The sequence below is a fragment of the Peromyscus leucopus genome, chromosome 9 (genome assembly GCF_004664715.2).
Source record: "Peromyscus leucopus breed LL Stock chromosome 9, UCI_PerLeu_2.1, whole genome shotgun sequence".
In the NCBI taxonomy this organism is placed as follows: domain Eukaryota; kingdom Metazoa; phylum Chordata; class Mammalia; order Rodentia; family Cricetidae; genus Peromyscus; species Peromyscus leucopus.
Window position 1 is genome coordinate 70,835,074 of NC_051070.1, and position 20,152 is coordinate 70,855,225.

At 41.4% G+C, this 20,152-nt stretch overlaps 1 pseudogene; it reads left to right on the top strand.

Annotated features, from left to right (window-relative positions):
- Positions 1-5,747: 5,747 nt before the first annotated feature.
- On the top strand, positions 5,748-6,499 carry LOC119088468 (annotated as a pseudogene).
- Positions 6,500-20,152: the final 13,653 nt, after the last annotated feature.

Genomic DNA, 20,152 nt, shown 5'->3' on the forward strand with positions numbered 1-20,152 from the left:
TGATATTTCTATAGGGATACTTGTTTGTCTATGTTGATTATGTTCTATTCATAATCACTAGGAATTGGAAACACCTACTGATGTTCACCAACTGAAGAGTGAATTGTGAAAATGTGGTACATTTACACTGTGGGATATTACTCATCTGTTAAATGAAATTATGAAATTTTCAGGTAAATAGGAGGGGAGGGATAACTAACACTAAAGGCATTTTGAACAAATCAGTATGGAAAATCTGTTATGGAAACATCTTGAAACACATGCTCCAACCAAATTTGAGCCTAGCTATAATCTGTGAGTAAACACAGACTTACAAGGCAACTTGACATGATTATTTAGCAAAATACCAATAGTAGTTCCCCTATGCTTAAGGCCTCCTGAACCAAGGGATTTTTGGCCACATTGTGGTACTAGGCATGAATTCCCTCCTGTTGAGGAGGCTTCTAATCCAATCAGAAAGCATTGCTATTCTGTAGCAGTCAGGCCACTGCCGCAACCCTGAGCACATATTATGTGGAAGTTCAGTACTGTAGCATGCAGGGTCCAGCTCTGGTCAAAACTACTGCTATGCTTTCTTCCCCAGCAGCCTGCATAAGACCTTCCAGTGCTATGAATTCAAGCCAGCAGGGTGGACTTCCCCCAGTCAGTTCAAGGTTGGTTTCTCTATGTCATGTAACAGTAGAATGTGGTGGCTTTAAGCATTGCATCTCACCATCTAGTTACAGTGGGCAGCCAAGAACTATGACAATATCCAGTGTTGTTTTGTATACCTCTGGGGCCTCCCTGATCAATAACTGAGATTGTTATTTAGTAAACTCACCTAAATTCTCCCAAAGCTAGATTTATGCATGTGAAAGACCATAATGAGTATTAAAGTGATAAATTATTGATATTCTTTGTAGAACATGTAGGTGATAGATTATTCATATTGGAAGAATATTTCATGAGGGGATAATGAAGCACATGCTCCAGAGTCCCTTACCCAAACAGACTCAAGGTCTAAGGAGAGCCCAGTGGATGATCACATGGTCCAGAGTTTTAAATTGTGTTCAAAAGTGAACCATGATTAAGAGTTATTTCCTGGATTCCCCTCAATTACACTTTTCATTTGCCAGGTGAAGATAAAATGGCCAAAATCTTATCTTAGATCTGGCTGGGATGAATGCTGGGTTGGACTTATTAGTATAACCCACTGTTATTCATTCTACACACAGGTCTTGCCATCAAGATTTCACAGCCTTTGGCTAGTGGTGTTCAAAGTTATGTTAATTTGCTTCTTGACTCCTTAACTCAAAGTCACGTTGGTTTATTTCCAGACAGTTTCTGATGTTGGAATCTGTATCTTCCCTCCCTAAATTACTGTTTATAATTCTGCTTCCAATATTAATTTCTGCCCTCACTGTTTGCTGTACCACACAGTGCACTCTGATCTGTCTAAAGAAGATTGAATCCTTTGTGTTCTTCATTTTGTGCAAAAATGCCTCATTGAATGGTACCTTTTTGGTTCTCAATGACTTCATATTGACTGACACCACACACACACTCTTTCTCTCACATACACACATTAACACATATACATACCACACAGAAGGAGGTGGAGAGGGAAAGAGAGAGAGAGAGAGAGAGAGAGAGAGAGAGAGAGAGACAGAGACAGAGACAGAGACAGAGACAGAGAGAAATGAGAATTGTGGTAGTGGCATTGGAAGGCTATGCTCACAACTCCTGCCCCCTGGTGTTCATTCATGGCATAGTCTCCTCCTGTGGGCAGGACCTAGAATATGGTGTGTGACACTTAGGAATGATGTTGTACTTTATAAGAAAGGCAAAGGGACTGCAGGGGGGGGGGGGACGACGACAACGACGACGACTAAATCTCGAATTAGACTGATGTTTGTTGAATTTGACTTTGAGTTCATCAATGTGAAGATTGTCCCTCAGGGTCCTTTCCCACAGGTGCAACACACTAATCTGGGTCTTCAGTGCCTCCTGAAGCTCGCACTAGGAAGCCAGCCTTTCTCAGGCATGGAAGGCTTTCAGACTTACTGTGAGAAAGGTGAAAAGACATGTCACCTATAGATCTCCTGACGATGGGATTGAGGGAGCTGGATGGTGATGTGCCCTGAGTCACAAGTACAGAGCTGGACACAAATGATTGGAGACTAGCAGGTAAGAGATCAGATCCCAGCTTCAGACTTGTTCAGGGAGTTGGCATGTTCCAGGAAGGCGACACACAGAGAAAGTGGAATCTTGGGAAATGCTTCACTCCTATGGGACAGATCTTAGTTGCATCTACTTGTTTCTCCTTTTGCAAAGAAAAGACCTGAGTTCTCTTTCAGTAGAATTATGACCCCGAGGGACAAGAGATGAGGAACTGCCCCTCAGCCTCAGAACAGCTGCTATAAACACACAGATGCAGCCATCAGGCTGAGGCACCACCTGGGCTCTGCATCCTCCTGCAGCATCAGTGCTGTGTGGGGAGCTCACCCGAAAGGAGGGTCCTGTTCAGAGTGAAACAGCACAGTTTTCTGGGACACCATTTTTTACCTCCGTCAAAATTTCACCCAAAATATCATACAACATTGGGGGACGTTCCTAGCTCTAATACTATTTGAGACAGTGATGGGTTGAGATGAGGTAAGGTCAGATGTAAGTTGTTTTTGAAAAGCTTCTATGCTTGCTTTTTATTACTAGTCTCATTTCTCAAGCAGTCAACTTTTTGGTGACGTCTTTAAACTGCATGTTCTCTGTTGTTATGAACTCATGGTGCATTGTTTCCTGCCTTCACCACACACAATATCACACCAGCGCTGCTGTCCCTTTCACTCTGGATGCAGAACTCCTACATTAGCTTTGCCCAATCCACTTCCTTCCTATGTGTTCATATTTTTAATCAACATTCAGAACAAACTTTTATTGGAGCAGGAGTATCCCAATTTTTTAAATGCATTCCAAAACTTGGAAATCATTACATTATACTTACTCTGGGGTTATGTTCTTGTTTCTTTTCTTTTTCTACTGTGATGATTTTCTTTAAATTATTTCATGTGTGAAGGTTTTTTTTTTTTTTTTTTTTTTTTTTTTTTTTTTTTTTTAATGAGTCTGAGAGTGGTTTTGTGTAAATGTGTGGTATTTATGTACAGGTTCTAAGGAGGAGAGAAGAGAACATCAGGTCCCCTGGAGCTGGAGTTACAGGCAGCTGTGAGCCACCCACATGGATGCTGGAGCGAGAACTAAGGCCTCCTTGAAGGACAAGGACCCTTATCTGCTGAGCCATCTCTCAGGCCCCAGAAAAGGGTCTTTAGTCAGAACACATACCTGTTTCCTAAATTAAACCTTTACCTGTACTGGGCTGAGCTTGGGGAGTCTAGTTGAAGAGACAGAGGGGGAGGGGTTATATAAGCAAGGGGGTTAAAGGTCATGACAGGAGAACCCACAGACACAGTTGGGAGCTCATGGACTCTAGACCAACAGCTAGGGAGCCTGCATGGGACCTACCTAGGCCCTCTACATGTGGATGATAGTTCTGTAGCTTGGTCTGTTTGATGGGCCCCTAGCAGTGGGACCAGGATCTGTCTTTTTGGAACCTATTCCCTGTGGTGGGAGGCCTAGCTCATGCAGTGGGGAGGAGCTTGGTCCTGCCTCAATTGATAGGCCCTGCTTTGTTGACTCCCATGGTAAGTTTTTCTTTTCTGAGGAGCAGATGGGGGTGGGGGCAGTAGAAAGGACAAGGGTGGAGGAGAGGAGGGAGGGGAAACTGTGGTTGTTATGTAAAATAAGAAAAAATTAACAATAAAAAAACTCAAAACAACACCTTTAGCTGTTGCTTCTCACATCCTTTTCTTGGGCATTTTGATGGCATTGTGTAGAAATCTGGTAACTATGCAGTGTTCTGATTCCTATGTCCCTGCTACTTGTTTTGAAATGTGTAAAGATGCAGTGATTTTCTCACTCTAAAATATCTTATTCTCCCATTTCAGTTCATAACTTTATATTCTTCTTTTCTAAAAACTCATGAATTTCTACTTAGAAAGAATTGAGTTTCCTTTGTGCATGATGAAAGCCTTGGATTCACACTCAGAAGTCAACAAAGACGGGGAAGTCTATTGTAGCTGTGAACTTGTTATTTCTCAAATGAGCCTCTAGAGGATGCTCCTTTCTCAAAGGTAAGTGGTGTTTTCACAGATTAGAATAAATTCACAGAAACCTTCCTTTCCCCCTACCCTGCCACACCTCTCTCTCCTTAGAGCCCTTCATGTCCCTTTTGACATTACATTACCTGTGTTCTACTACCCTACCGCTTTCTCCTAAGCTCTCTCTTCTTTGCAGGGGAGGGGAATTTAATGGGTTATGAGAGGAGTTGTAGAGGAAGCAGGGTGGTAGTGATGGATATGATCTGAATACATTATGTACATGTACGAAGTTACTAAATAGTTACTTTTTTTAAACCTCCTCTACTGCTTCGGTAGGTGTTCTGACAGAACATACTTTATGCAGATGCCAGAGACAGGCCAAGGGAAAGACTGTCCCTTCCTCATGTCTCTCCATTGTCCTGATGACAAAGGTATCTAAACCTCCTTAAGTTCAGAGCAACCCCTGCCTACCTCTCCCAGTTTTCATGCTGTTCATGTTTCACTTTTAGTCTCATTTCTCAAGCAACTGTCTTTGTAGTGAAAACTTTGAAATGCATTCCTCTACTGTTATGAACTCAAGTGCATTGTTCCAAGCAGTCACATGTGCAGTAGCACACCACCGCTGCTCCCCCTGTCGCTCTGGAACACAGGACTCCTATATTGGTTTTCCCTATTGCACTCCCTTCTTATGCTGTCATTGAAAGTTTTCTGTACCTTGATAGTGGGTTTCTCTGGTGATGCAATAAATCATATCAGGCCAAGTTAATAAGACCAGGTTTAATGCGAGCAAAGCAACTCCTGGGTGACTCTTGGAAAGGAATCCGGAGAGAAATCACATTGCAGGTCTAGAGACCATGTCGTAAGTACCCTGTACATGTGGTCTTGAGCATCTCTAGGAGAGGAGCCCACCCTTGGTGGGCTTTCTGAGGGGCAGGATCTGGAATTGGAGGAATGGAGCCTGAGCAGAGATTCCCAACAGTAATATTTAAAACAATATTTGGAACAAACCTTTACTGGTGCAGGAGTATCCCAATTTTTAAAATGATTCTAAAACTATTAAACCATTGCATCTATACTTACTCTATCATTATGATGCTGTCCGTTTTGCTACTGCAGTCATTTTACTTAAATTATTTCATGGGTGATGATTCTTTTTATTTTTCAATGTGTATGAGAGTGGGTCTATGTAAAATGTATGGTACCTGTGTACAGGTTCTCAGGAGGACAGAAGAGACTGTCAGGTCCCAGGAGCTGGAGCTACAGACAGCTGTGAGCCACCTAAAGTAGATGCTGGGGAGGGAACTAAGACCTCTTGGAAGGACAAGGACCCTTATCTGCTAAGCCATTTCTCAGGCCTCAGTAAAGGGTCTTTAGTCAGAACATGCATCTGTTTCCTGAGTTAAACCTTTAGCTGTTGCTTCTCTGAGTGTGCTTGGCTCTGTGTGTGGCTGAGGCTTTTTCTGCTTGGGAGGGGCTGGTCCTCTCCTGCTTCCTGGATCCCTAACCCCACACAACCCCAGAGTCATCTCAAAATGCCCTGCCCCCCACTGTGTTCCACCTAGACTCTCAGCCAGGTCTGGCTTGGGAGGAGCTTCAGGCTCAGAAGGCTAGGAGGGAACTCTGCAGTGTCTGGCCTGGCAGGGTTCCTGGGCAGAGCTGACTGGTTGCAGGAGGAGGGACATTCAACAGCCATCCTGACACCACAGCCCAGGGCTTGGTTCCTTGCTTCTGTCTCCAGCAGCCAGACAAGCACCATGAAGAGGCTGCTGTGCTCTCTGCTGGGGCTGCTGTGCACCCAGGTTTGCTGTGAGTCTGGCTGTCCACATTCAGGGACAGAGAGGATTGTGTCAGCACATGGAGGGTGGGGAAGCAGACCAGGAGTCCTGCAGAGCTCCCACCTTCTCAGAGGACATGGGGTGTGTTCAGGGTTCTGTGGATGCTCAGTGACCCCCATCTGTGTCTCTTTCTCTGTTTCTACCCAGGGGTGAAAGGTGAACAAGTGAAGCAGAGTCCTGTGTCCTTGGTTCTGCAGGAGGGAGAGCGTGCAGAGCTGCAGTGCAATTTTTCCACAGTTTTGACCAGTGTGCAGTGGTTTCACCAAAGTCCTGGGGGACATCTGAAGAGCCTGTTTTACAATCCTTCTGGAACAAAGAAGAGTGGAAGACTGATGTCTACGACACTCACTCAGGAACGTCGCAGCTCTCTGTACATTTCCTCCTCTCAGACCACAGACTCAGGCACTTATTTCTGTGCTATGAGTGCACAGTGCTCCCCACACACCTGCAGCCAGTGCACAAACCTTCAGCGGGGTGGGTGTGGCTCTTCCCTATCATGAGACATCAAATTTTCACCATAGAATATCTGCTTGATTTAATATCCGTTTTCTGTATAGAAAGAGTTTTAACTTCTGGTAAGCTTTTGGCTATGTAGGTTAAGTATTTGGGTCTTTGAATTCTCAATATATTCTCCCTCCTGAATCATAAATATCCATCTTAGAACTAATTGAGGACTTATAAGTAACATTTTACAGATGAGCATATTGTATTTATGTGTTTTGGAATAAATATGATTATACACATATGTGTAACAATGATTAATGAAAGAAACAGCCATTAAGTTGGAAGAGAGCAAGGAGGGAACACAGGAAGTTTTGGAGGGAGGGATTGACATGATTATATTATAATCTTAAAAATAAAGAAATGATAATAAATGAGTGAAAGGAAACTAAAGTTTATAATTTAATAATCACCATGTATACAATTAGTCTATATAAGAGGTCAATAAATTTGACATGAAATCCAAACATTTGTTTATTTTATAAGCTTTATTGCAAATAACAATCATTGTCATCTCCTTTTGTCTTATGACTGGCTTCTCTCATTCTCCAGAATGAGGTAGTTTTTGGCTCAATAGAAAGATAGGGAACCATGGGGACACATGGAGAAAAGTCTGGGAGGGGAAGAGAGAAACTAGGCTATAGCTGACCTCAACAAAGACACATTCACATTCCATGTCAAAAACATTAGCTCCAGAGGAAGATTCAACACATTTCTTTCTTCAAGGCATGGTCTTCTAAGCTCAGGACACTGTTGAGTGAAGACCTTATTTGTCCACAGAGAGGCAGTGCTGCTTCAGAGCAGGTGAAGGCTGTGGCTCTTCCACACACTGCTCAATAAGCTAGAGATGATTATTTAAAATAACAAAACCATTATCTCCTCAACCCTTAAGTTTAACTAGAGAAGAAAACATGCATCTGTCTAGCCTTTTACCTATATTATACCTGAATATCCAGAGTCCATAGTGAGGACAAATAGGAATTTTCAAGTGAACACTATGAAGATATATGCTATCCTTCATGGCCGGGGCCACATCACTTTCTCTAATGTACATTTCTAAGGTTATCACACACACTTGGTCTGATCTTGATATGACCTGTGCCTAGAATTATGTTATATATCCTTTCAACTGGGAAATCTACTCATGGTTTGAAGCCAGCTCAGTCTTCTCCATCAGGATCTTCTCTGACTGCATCAGGAAGCAGTGTCCACACCCTTCCTTCATCATCCTGTCTAGACTCACAGGTATCTTCAGTAGGCTTCAGTTTTCTGTTCTTGAGTGCTGAGACAAGAACAAAGATAGAACAGTGTGTGTCATGAAAGACACCCAAGCACTCCCATATAGTAGGTGGTTAGGCACTCAGAAAATACACAGGACTTCTTCCTCATCCTGTTTAACTTTTTCAGTTTTCAAGTCCCTATTTTCAGTCATATGATATTTTAAATCTAGTGAAAACTTTAGAAATAAGAAGTCCATTTGTTTTAAACCACCTAGTCCTCCTGGTACTATCAGAGAAATGCAGATTTTGGACATTGCCCAGCTGGTTTTCAGTCTTGCTTTGGTCCAGCATTTCCTTACTGTGCTCCCTTTCCTCCCTTTTGGAATAGTAATGTATATTCTATGCTGTTGTATGTTAGAAGTTTCAAGTTAACCCCCAGGATAATGGGATTAATCCACAGAGTCTATGTAATGAGCAAAGGAATTTATTTGGGGGTTAACTCATAACCAAGGGAGACTTATCATAGGGTCCATGAAAGTTGAGCTATGTCCCACGCTGATTTGCCTGGTCCAAGGTCTCAGCATCCAAATCCACAAGGTAGCAAAGAGAGAGAGAGAGAGAGAGAGAGAGAGAGAGAGAGAGAGAGAGAGAGAGAGCATATTCATCCATCCCAGGTCTTAATGGTCCCTCCACAGCTACTCCCCAGAGGCATGTATGTCAAGGACATAGGCAGGTGTAACAGCTGTCTGTCACCTCACTAGGGGTCGTACTTCAGGGCATGGTTCAAACAGCCACTCATTACAGTGTACTTTTATAGATGAATATAACCAAGACAGCAATGATTCAAAGAAGGATGTTTGAGTGAAAAACAAACAAAAAAAGATTAGGAAAACATGTAAATAATAAGTGCCAGTAAGCTCATACTAAATATTAACAGAGAAGCCCTGTCCCTGAATTTTTTCAGGACAGGCCAACTTTAACAACCTGGCACAAACTATAGATCATATCTGGGAAAGCACAATAGCAAAGCAGAAGGCCGTATCCAGATTGAGGAAACACTGACCAGATTGGTTTCTATAGCTATGTTCTGACATTCAACAGTAATAAACATGTCTTATAAATTGATGTAAATGTTTGCCATATGTAGTCAGAATGTTTCTCCATTCCCTCTGGGCCTCTTGCAGACCCACAGTCACTTATAAAATAATCACTCAGTGGCTTACTATTATTTATAACTGCTTGGCCATTACCTCAGGCTTATTACTGACTAGCTCTATACTTAAATTAACCCATGATTTTTATCTATGTTTAGCCACATGGCTTGGTACCTTTTCTCAGTTCTGCTTTGTCATCTTGCTTCCTCTGTGTCTCACTGGCAGCTTTTGACTCAGCCCTTCCTCTTCCTGTCTCTTTCCTGGATTTCCTGCCTGGCTATAACCTGACTCGACATAGGGCAGAGCAGCGTCTTTATTAGCCTATCATAGCAACACATATTCACAGGGTACAGAAAGACATCCCACAGCAGACACAGGAGGTACAAAATCATGTCCAAGACCAATCCAGGTAACACAGTGCACTTAAGGTAAAAGGTCCTCTGTCTTGTTTCCTGGAGCTTCTCTTGTTCCCCAAGACATTGCTCACCACGCATTTTCGCCCATTATAGTGGTTTGAAAGAAAATGTCCCCCAAAGGGAGTGGCACTATTAGGTGATGTGGCTTTGTTGGAGGAAGTGTTTCACTGTGTGGGTGGGTTTAGGTCTCTGTGGTTCAAGATACTCCCAGTGTCATGGACCATTTTCAGGTTTCCTTCTGATCAAGATGCAGCCAGCACCATGTCTACCTATTATTGTGAGATATCCACTGGAGTCTGCTAAAGGAGTATTATGGAGTTTATTAGGATATAAACTGAGGAAATACACTCACAAATACAGAACCGAGTAGACAGCTGAAGTCATGCTCTTTTCTGACCTAGAGTGAATCTACCTTGCAGTTCTATCATACCAGGAAGCAGGAAGCAGGGAGAAGGGACCTCATGACTCCTCTCCTTTTCCTTTTAAGAGGTCATGTACAATGGCAGGAAGCATCGCCTTCTTTGGGCCTCATAGCCCAAGGTTATGGGCTGAGCAAATATCACTACAGCCCACATACTGCACTGCTCCCCACAATATGATAATGGACTTAACCTTTAAAACTGTAAGTGAGCCACACCAATTAAAGGTTTCCTTATAAGAGTTGCTGTGGTCATGGTGTAACTTCACAGCAGTAGACCAGTGACCAAAGATCCAATCCCACCAGTATACTTAATCCTCATTTTCCTGAATGAATGATCTCTTTTGTTGATTCCTAAAATATTAGGCTTTATTTTTTAAAGATTTGACTTTTATTTACATATGTGTGTGCTCACCCATGTGCGTCTACACAAACCTGTGTGTACACATGGGTACACACACCTGTGTGCATACAAAGGCCAGAAGATGGTGTCCAATTACTCAAAGCGGGAGTTGCACATTTTGCTGGGAGCTCAGCTTCTTAAAACAGGTTCTGAACTTTCATCTTTATGCTTAGCAGCAAGTGCCTTTAACTGACAAGCCACTTCTCCACCAACTTTAAGATTTATCTTCACTAGGAAGTATTGTGTGTCAATTAAAATCAAGGAAAGACAAGGCAACATTTAGCATGAGACTAACTGGCCAGCACAACACTCAAACCCAATGTGCTCCAAAGCCTCACCACAGAGGCTGTGGCCATGCAGCATGGAGAGCATCTACCTGCTCCATGGAGAACTAGAGAAGGGCACAGCCCTGCCATCCTGAGCTCCCCAGGCTGCTGTGGCTCCCATGGTCTCCTGCTCATCCACAGAGACTGCAGTCCAGGGCATGTGCTGCCTCTCAGCACTCAGCAGTGAGGTGGGCAGAGGTGTACATCTCAGATACCAGAAGCTTGTCCCCAATTAACATGTTGATCGGTTATTTAAATTCATAGTGAGACCTGGAGCTCTTTCAGAGACCTAGTTTGTACTTTCTCTTCTGATTGCCTATTGATTCATTTCATCCATTGGTATATCAAGAGCAAGTGAATAATTAAGAACTACAGACTAGGATTTTGGAGCCCACTACCTATGATGGAAAAGCTCACATAGCCTTGAGACAGTGCGAGGTCCTTGGACCTGCCTCTACTAAATGTACCTCCCCATGGGAGGCCTTACATTCTTGTATGAGGGAATGGGGAATGGGGAATGGGTTGGGAAGGGGAAGTTGGAGGGGCAGGAGGAGGGAAGAGGAGGATCTTTGATTGGTATGTAAAATGAATAAAATATTTTCTTAATATAAAAAGAGCTACAGACTAAATGATAATAAAGCAGTACCCAAAATCTAAACACCAATTTATGTGGCATTAACATACTCCTAAGTTCTTTCAGGTTATATATATCACGTACACATAATAGACTGGAGTCACAGAGAAACATGGCAAAATTATCATGAGGTCATTTTGTACATGAAAAAAAATACCCAGAATTTAACAAGTGAGACTGAATACTTCAGGGAAATAGTATAGAAGCTTCTAGGACTTGTAATAAGCCAAGTTTTTGTTTTGGAGAGAACAGGACATTGTCTGAATAAAACTTGTTATTAGACATTTACAAACTAATCAGGTTTTGTAAAAGTGAGTTTTCAGATTAGTATGACCCCCCCCCACTCTCTGTCTGTCTGTCTGTCTGTCTCTCTGTGTGTGTGTGTGTGTGTGTGTGTGTGTGTGTGTGTATGTGTGTAATCCAATGGTTAACATTCCTCGATTGCTCTCCACATTTATTTATTCATGTACTTGTTTTTATTTATTTATTTATTTGGTACAGGTTCTCACTGAAGCTCACCAATTGCACTATACTGTCTCACTAAAGAGACCCCAAGACTTCTCTGTCTCTACTTCCCAGAGCTCTGAATGCAGGTGCACCCACATCAACTGGATTCTTAAGTGGCTGCTGGAGATCAACACATAGGTCCTCATGATTTACAGCAGGCAAGGGACACACTGAGCCTCTCTTTAGTCTGTAAGGACTATGAATTTATTCATGTTACAGTTTCACAGACCATAAACAGGTATAGCATCCTGATGCACTGCCCTTTACCATGTGATTTTAAAGTAGCTCTGTTAATTGATGAACTTATGGACCCTAGTAGTAAAGGAGAAAGATTATTTCAGATGCCAGGGTTTCTCAGGGAAATTCACAGACCTGTGAGGATTTTTTTAAAGTAAGCTTTATTAGAAAATAGATGTAGAGAAGTAAACATAATACAATGATCTGTAAGTGCATTAAAGACTGCACATGGTTCATGATGAATCTGACTTTGGGGCACCCAAATTATCCCTCTAAATAACAACCATGAGTTCAAAGCAGCTTTATGCTCAGCAGGGATGGGTTTTCCCATTCTCCCTTTTAAGTGCTGCCTCATTTAACTACCAAGAAAGACCAGAAGCAAATAAAAGTCCATGGTGAACTACACTTTTTCTCTCTGTATAAGGAACTTGTGGCCTGTGATCATACAAAGCCCCATTTCCTGCTTGAGGCGATGTAGGAAACACAGTCAGTACAAGTGCAGTCAGTGTCAGGCACTGAGACACTCAACACTGATCTAAGGCTGAGGAGACAACACTCAGAGAGGGACATGTGCCACAAGCCTCTCCGCAGCCTGCTGTGTGTGCTGGTGGCCTTGGCCTTCTCTGGTATGGATGTCTCACATATAGCTAAGTATATTAAGCAGGAAGCATTGTTCTAGGCATGTAGCAGTTGACATGGACATGATGGGGTACAGGGATTAGAGAGAAGCAAGCAGAATATGTCTTCAGTTAGGTTTGTCTTGGGCCTTAAGGTACAGAATACCAACAGTGTTATATTCACACTATGACAGAATAAGCTTTTTTCTTTCTTTTGATTTTTCTGCAGGATCCAGTTTGGGCCAGAAAGTGACTCAAGTCCAGTCAACTGCAAGCACACAGGAGGGGGAAGAGGTCACCCTGGACTGTTCATATGAGACAAGTCAAAACTTGTACCATCTTTTTTGGTACAAGAAGCTTCTTAGTGGAGAGATGATTTTTCTTATTCGCCAAATTTCTTCTTCTACTCGTACTGAGAAGAGCAGTCGCTACTCTGTTGTCTTCCAGAAATCAACAAAGTCCATCAGACTTGTTATTTCAGCCTCACAGCTAGAAGATTCAGTGAAGTATTACTGTGCGCTCTGGGAACCCACTCACAGTGTTTGAAATGATAGCACAAGCTGAACAAAAACTGGAGCTCCTTAAGCACAGCCTCTCTCGGGAAGTCCAGAAGAGAAGCACACCTGCACATCCCAGACAAGAAGTTCCCAACCATGGCTCCTTCATATGTGGTCTGCATCAGAAGTGTGTTTCTGAGTAAAACCTCATATTATGAAATTTAGAAACAGTTGTAGTGAGTGTCTTTGTCTTGAAAGTATTTAGCTAAAAATAGACCACAAAGAGCATGTGTAGTATTCTCTGTACTTGGGAATCTTACACCACAATAATCTAAAGTATTAGTTTTTCTTTAAGTTGGTCACAGCACATAGCTCAGACTAGGCATCTGGAAGAGCAAAGAACATCATTTCTTTGTGAAACTGAGAGAGCAGAGCCATCATGAGTGAAGTTGTCAGAGACACATTAGCAGGAGTTCACCCCCAGGAAACTGCTGCTTCTGGGGAGTCCCTGCAAATCACTGTCTTTGCATCTGGCCTGAGTCTGAGATACAGAAGGACAGCTAGACCAGAATAGGGAAGGACGGCAGCATGAGGGCAGCATCTGATGGTAATCATACTTTTGAAAACACTGGCTCATAAGTCAATCCCTTTCATTTTGAGGGACTTCAAAATATCCATCCATTGACAACATGCTACACACAGATTTAACCTAACATAAAGAAAAGCTCTAGAAGTGAGGAGTAGAGAGTGGATGGTAAATTGAGTTGGAACCTCATTTAAATCATATGTGCCTGGGCCTGAATCAACTGAGGTATATCAAAAATATAAATGTGTATAAATATATCCTACCTGTTTCTCAACTCCTCTGCAATTGCTTTTTCCATGTCCATCCTCCAAACAGAACAACATGGGGAAGGAAATTCTGGAAAACGTGTTTTCAGATATATTTTCAAAGATTTGTTTATTTATTTTATATTGTTTGTGTAACTGTTTTTCCTGCATGTATGTGTGTGTACTGTGTGCATGTTTGGTGCTCATGGATGCCAGAGGAGGGCCTCTGCAAGAGACACAAGTGCTCTTAACTACTGAGTCAATGTTCTAGTTCCTGTTTCCAGATAGTTTACATTGAGACTACAAATCTACCATAGAGCTTCTGGGTAAGCTGTGGGATTAGATGTTAGATTTTTGAGATAAGAGGAGATAGAGGCAAGGGAAAACCACAATAGGTCATTTAAGAGAAAGAGATAAAGCAAATGGAAAGTATCTGAGATCTTACTTTCTCCACAAAGAATCAGTCAAGCAACCAATCTGTAACAAGCTACTCCTGCCGCTTACCACCACCTGCAGCCAGCATTGAAGTGTCTGCCTGCATGGTCTCCCTGAGAGCCACAGAGAGAAAATTCAGCTGTCCTAATACATTTTCTATGGTCTCTGCTTCAGTTCCTGGCTCTGGATTCCTGCCCTGAGTTCTAACTTGGTTCCCTCAATGATGGACAGTGAGGTAGAAATATGATTTGAAATACTCTCTTTCTAATCCAGACTGGTTTTGATCTGTGTTTTATCATAGAAAATCCAAACCAAAATAGAACAGGGCCTCACATCATAGAAAAGTGGTCTTTAATCACTGAAATCCTCTTTTGGAAGAACCAACTGGTAACTTGTTTGGATTCATGACACTAGCAGCCTTTCCCTTATGTAGAGATATAAAATCAACCCAAGCAGAAGGAGAAAGAACCTCATCCTGAAGATGATGAATCAATGACTGTGTCCTCGATGCCTTTTATTTCATGATACTGTGTATTTTAATGTTTTAAATTTATTATTATTGTGCACTTTTACACACACATATTATTTGCTTTGATTGTATTCCCTAATTATCCTCTCTGACAATCCTCCCTCTACCCTCAAACTTCCTTCCAAAAAGTCTCATTTTTAACTTATATTTATATCTTTTTCTTGTGGCCCACTGTACCTTAGTAGGGTTTCTTCCATGAGCATGGATGTGGGCAGTGGATTTACTTGAATAAAGACAACTGCTTATCGGTATATGCCACTGAGGAATATGACTTCCCCTCACCAAGCAAGCACCAACAGACAACAGATGTAGCTCTTCCGATTGCGTTGAACCTCCTGACAATGACAATGTTTAAAGATCCAATCTTGTGCTGGTAGACACTGCTTTTGTGAGTTCATAAGTGCAATACTCATGTCATTTCCAGAAGATTGTATTTATTCATATCTATGTTTATAATTTGTTAGGTTGCTGTCTTATAATTTAATCTTGCTTTCAAAAAGCTTTTATGACTCATGTCTTACAATTTCTCTATTGTCTAACACTGTGACTCACATGCTTCCTCTCTCATTTTAATTTTAGTCCTTCTTTCCTCCTTTTCCTTTCCTTATTCATTTTATGATATAATGTTACCTCAAAAGAAGCACATTGTCACCCAAACACTGTCTTTGAACTCTATTTGGGATTTGGAAAAGTGCCCTAGTGTTTTCTACTGTAAGTCAGCTCTGGGACTTCTGCTGAGTCATTATGTCTGGTAGTTCAGGCACATTCCCTGCTAAAAAGGGTAGGTAACATAAGTCCAAGTAAAGACAAATCACCAGAGAAGTCACATGAGACAAACAGGATAAAACAGAGGAGAAAGTTAGAAGAAACATCCATCAGATGCACAAAGGACAATGAATAAACACAAAATATATGAGAAAACCATCCACTATGACATCTACCTAAACTCACAACTCCTCAGTAGCAGACGCTAAAGAGAATGGGACAGCTAAAATACAAGGTAAAGACTAAGTTTTCTCCTTTGAAAGAATATAAAGGACCATCTATGGGAGTCAATTAAGCCTAAGAACAATGTAAGAGACTCAAACTCAGTGACTAAATAAGAAAGTTATCAAAGTAAACAAAATAATCAGGCTGGCTCTCAGAAAGTATCTTTTTTACTTGTTTGGGCCATCTGGCCCTCAAGCCCGTTAGGGATGAGCCATCCCACAATGTAAAATTCAAATTCTCTACTCTGAGCCTTTGCCTTGCCTGCCCATAGCACTGTCCCATAAAATCCCAGCATGGCGATGTTCTGCACTTCCTGTAAGTCTTGACTCAAATGCAACCATCTGTGAAGACTTTTCCTTTTTCCTCTTTGAAAATCAGGCTCTAGCCTACTCCAAATGTGGAAAAGGGAAGTATTTATTTTCAAAAATTTTATTTATAACTTAAATCATTTTATCAGTCTTAAAAAGTAGTACTGAATATAATGAACCTCTAGAAGAGTTAGAGTCATATTTGTGGATGGGAAAGCATAAGCAGCTCCCTGAGATGGAAGTTTCTAGTTCCTATATGACACTCGAACAGAAGGGGTTGGAAGTTAAGAGTGTTGGTATCTGAACAGGACCAACAGAGGAAAGAGGAGGACCCAGAGAGCTACAAAAGACTCAGCTCAGAATCAGTTTAGTGAACTCCCAGCGTTAGAATATGCCCCCCTCCCACCTCTAAAGGATGAAGCTTGACTTCCTCCTCCTCCGAGGCTCATCTTCTGTCTTTTCCTGACATCCAGTCCTTTATCTGTTCTTGGGAACATACTCTGTAAAACCCTAGATGACTACCAGCATTACTGCTACATCTGCTTTCCTTGTCCCCTCCTACTGGCTCCTTGGCTCTCCCTTTGATGCCCCTTCTGGTTTCATGCCATGTTTATTCTGTTTTGTATAATTTTGTTTCTTTTCCTTTTTCAGCCCTCTGCTAGGCTCTCTTTTCTTCTTTCTCATGTCCTTTTCAATTTCTCTGACTAGTGGCATTCCTCCACATATCTATGTATGTATAATCATTAATATCTAGAGCCTGTATATGAGAAAAACATGCAATATTTGTCTTTTTTAAACTCAAAAGGAAGTAGTTTTTACTGAACCTCTGCCACCAGAGATCTGAAGCATTTTGATATTCAAGCTGAGCTCCCGGCTGCCCTCTGGTGCTTGTGAGTTAAATTGTGAGAACACGTAGTGGTGGCAGCAGCTGTCTTTTCTGACCTGAAGTTACAACTTGGTGATAATCATGGCCGGAGGATTCAGACAGAAGGTTGTGGTGTTTGATCCACTGCTGTCTTATGTGACTGTGATTCATGTAGGAGTGCCAAATGTGATTCTTGAGTGTTCTGAGCTGGAAAGCAGAAAATGGCTTAAGATATGGGCCTCAGCCTTGTTGCCCAAGGTACGGTGTTTTTCTTTGCTAAGTGTAATTGTGTTTATATGCTGTCCCTTTTTTTTACTCCAGATATGTCCTGGGAGGTAAGAACAAATCAGTGATGGAGAAGAAACCACCTTAGAAAACATGGCACAGTGAGCTCTTGTCATGTTCCACTTTGCCTCCACCCTTCCAAGGTAATACAAGGTTTTCCGATGGGCCCTAAGACATGTGATGGAGCACAGACATCTGGGAGAAGCTGGGAAAGCTGTCCTTAGGATGCACTGACAAGTAGATCTCAGAAGACTCCCCATGGGCTTTGTCTTGTGGGCAGACACTGCAACCTCAGTGAGTGCCTGCTGGTCTTCAGTGGAGGACATGGTGAGCAGACCCAGCAAGTGTCTGAGGTACGGGAGCTACTGTGATGTGTGATTTCCATGTGTTTTCCTGTTTAGTGATCACTGGACATGCCAAAGTTCTTGAAGCTTCCCTCCTTAAATGGCATAGTGATATTCTAGAAACAAAGATTTGGGTTGAAGTTCTGAACCTGCCACTTATTTGTTGAGGGGATTTTGGAGGATTACTTTATAATATTTTAGTTGAGGGGAATTTGGGAGACTGCTTTATAATTCTCATGCTTGATTTCCTCATTCTTGATGTAATTGTTGGTAATATCTACTGCAAATTTCTTTATGATGGATAAATGCAATGATGGCTGCCAATGCTTAGTAGCCTGTGCCAAAAAAGTAAATAAAGTTATTTACAGAAAGAGAAATTGGATCAATCTGAGGTATATGTAACCTACTGCGTCTATTTTTTTGTCCATATGTACATGTGTTCAGACATAACATAGCAGGATTGGTAAACCACAGTGAAAGCTTGTCTCTGGGGGAAACTATTAAACTATTCTACTTCTCTCATCAGCTTTGACAGGTCTTCATTTAGGAGTAGAACCATGTGGACTCTCCCCATCCATGTTGCCATGCCGACTGGTGTTATCATAACATTGGCTCTGCTCAGGAAACCCCTATTTTTGTATTCATGGGGCCATTTCCCTTAGAGTGCTTATGGGAAACTGTGTTAGACACAGGTATCTTGTCCTCTGGCTCTTACAATCTTTCTACTACCTCTTCTGTGATTCTCTTGAGTCTTAGGTGTAGGGGTTGCATTGCAGATGTATCAGTTGGATTCAGTACCAGAAAGAAATCAGGAAATTCACAGGTAAATGGACAGAGCTAGAAAAGGTCATACTAAGTGACATAACCCAGATCCAGAAAGATAAATATTGTAGGTTTTCATTTATATAGATGTTAGCTGTTGAGTCAAAGAATAAGTAAGCTACAATCTGTATAACCACACGTTAGGTATTGAGTAAGGGACTGGGGGAGGGACAGATCTCCATGAAGGGGGATAGAATAGATTGTTATAGATGGATGAGGAAGGAGTCTGGGACAGGATGGTCAGATGAGGAGGGAGAGGGAATGGAGGGGCAGGTGAAGAAATATAGGGTGGGATATTTAAAATTAAGGGCCATTTGAGGGACCCTATAGAAACCTAATAGAGTAGAACCATAGTGGCTACACTAGTTTGTACTATCACCAACAGTGAGCAACTATCCCCCTGTCTCCACACCCATGTCATCGTTTGTTGTCATTTTCTCCAGCCATTCTGACTGGAATAAAATTAACTCTTAAAATAATATTAATTTTCATTGTATATATGCATAACTATTTAATTTTAATTTTCCCTGATGGATAAAGATGTTGACCATTTAAAAATTTTCTCACTGGGCCATGGTGGTGCATGCCTTTAATCCCAGCACTCAGGAAGCAGAGGCAGGTGGTGGATCTTTCTGAGTTTGAGGCCAGCCTAGACTACAGAATGAGTTCCAGGACAAGATCCAAAGATACACAGAGAAACCCTGTCTCAAAAAACCAAAAAAAAAAAATTCCTCAAATTTGTGTTTCTTTTTTGAAAACTCTCTGCATATTTCAAATCTCCAATTTTTTAATCAGTTTTTTTTTCTTGGTATTTAGTTCTTTATATACACCTGTTTTCTGTCATGTATGCCTGGTAAAGATGTTTCCCATTCTCTAGGCTGACTTTTCATTCAAGTGATGGTGTTCTTTGCTGTACAGAAGCTTTTTAATCTGATGGAGTACTGATTTTTTATTGTTGGTCTTCATGTTCATGCTACTAGAGTCTAGTTCAGAATGGCTTTTTAAAAATTGTGCTTTGAAGTTGAAGCAAATTTCCTACTTTCTCTTTTAACAGTTCAGGACATCAGGTCTTATGCTGAGGCTCTTGATATATTTGAAGCTTAATTTTGCTCAGGGTGAAACGTATCTAGTTATGTTTATTAGGATGAATCCTACTTGATCACAGTTGATGCAATCTTTTTGAAGTGCTCTTGAGTTCAGTTTGCAAGTGCTATATTGAGAATTATTGCATCTCTGTGCATTATGGGAATCGGTCTATACCTTTCTCTTTCTGTTAGTCCTTTTTTCTGGTTTTGATATCAGGGCAATATTGGATTTATAAAATGAATTTGAAAAAGTTCCTTCTCTTTTGATTTATGAAATAACCTGAGGAATATCTGTGTTAGTTATTTGAAGTTCTGGTAAAACCCTCTGCTAAATTCGTCTGACCCTCAGCTTTTCCTAGTTGAAAGACTTTAATTTTTCTTCTTTCTTTTTTTAGACAGAGTCTATTACATAGCTATGGCTTTCCTGGAACCTACTGTGTATACCAGACTGACCTCGGACTCACAGATATCCACCTGCCCCTGCTTTACAAGTTCTGCAACTATAGGCATATTCCACTGTTCCCTAATAGTTGTGGGATTTTCAATTACTGCTTCCAGTAATTGAATTTGTTGCAATACATGTGTTTCAATGTTTTTACTTCATCTTCATTTAACTTGGGGAAGTTATATGCATCTAGAAATTCACCTATTTTTTTTTAGATTTTCCAGTTTAGTGGAATATAAATGTTTATATTAGATTCCTCTGATTCTCTGAATTTCCTTTGTGTCTGTGATGTTTCCCTTTTCATCTCTAATTTTATTA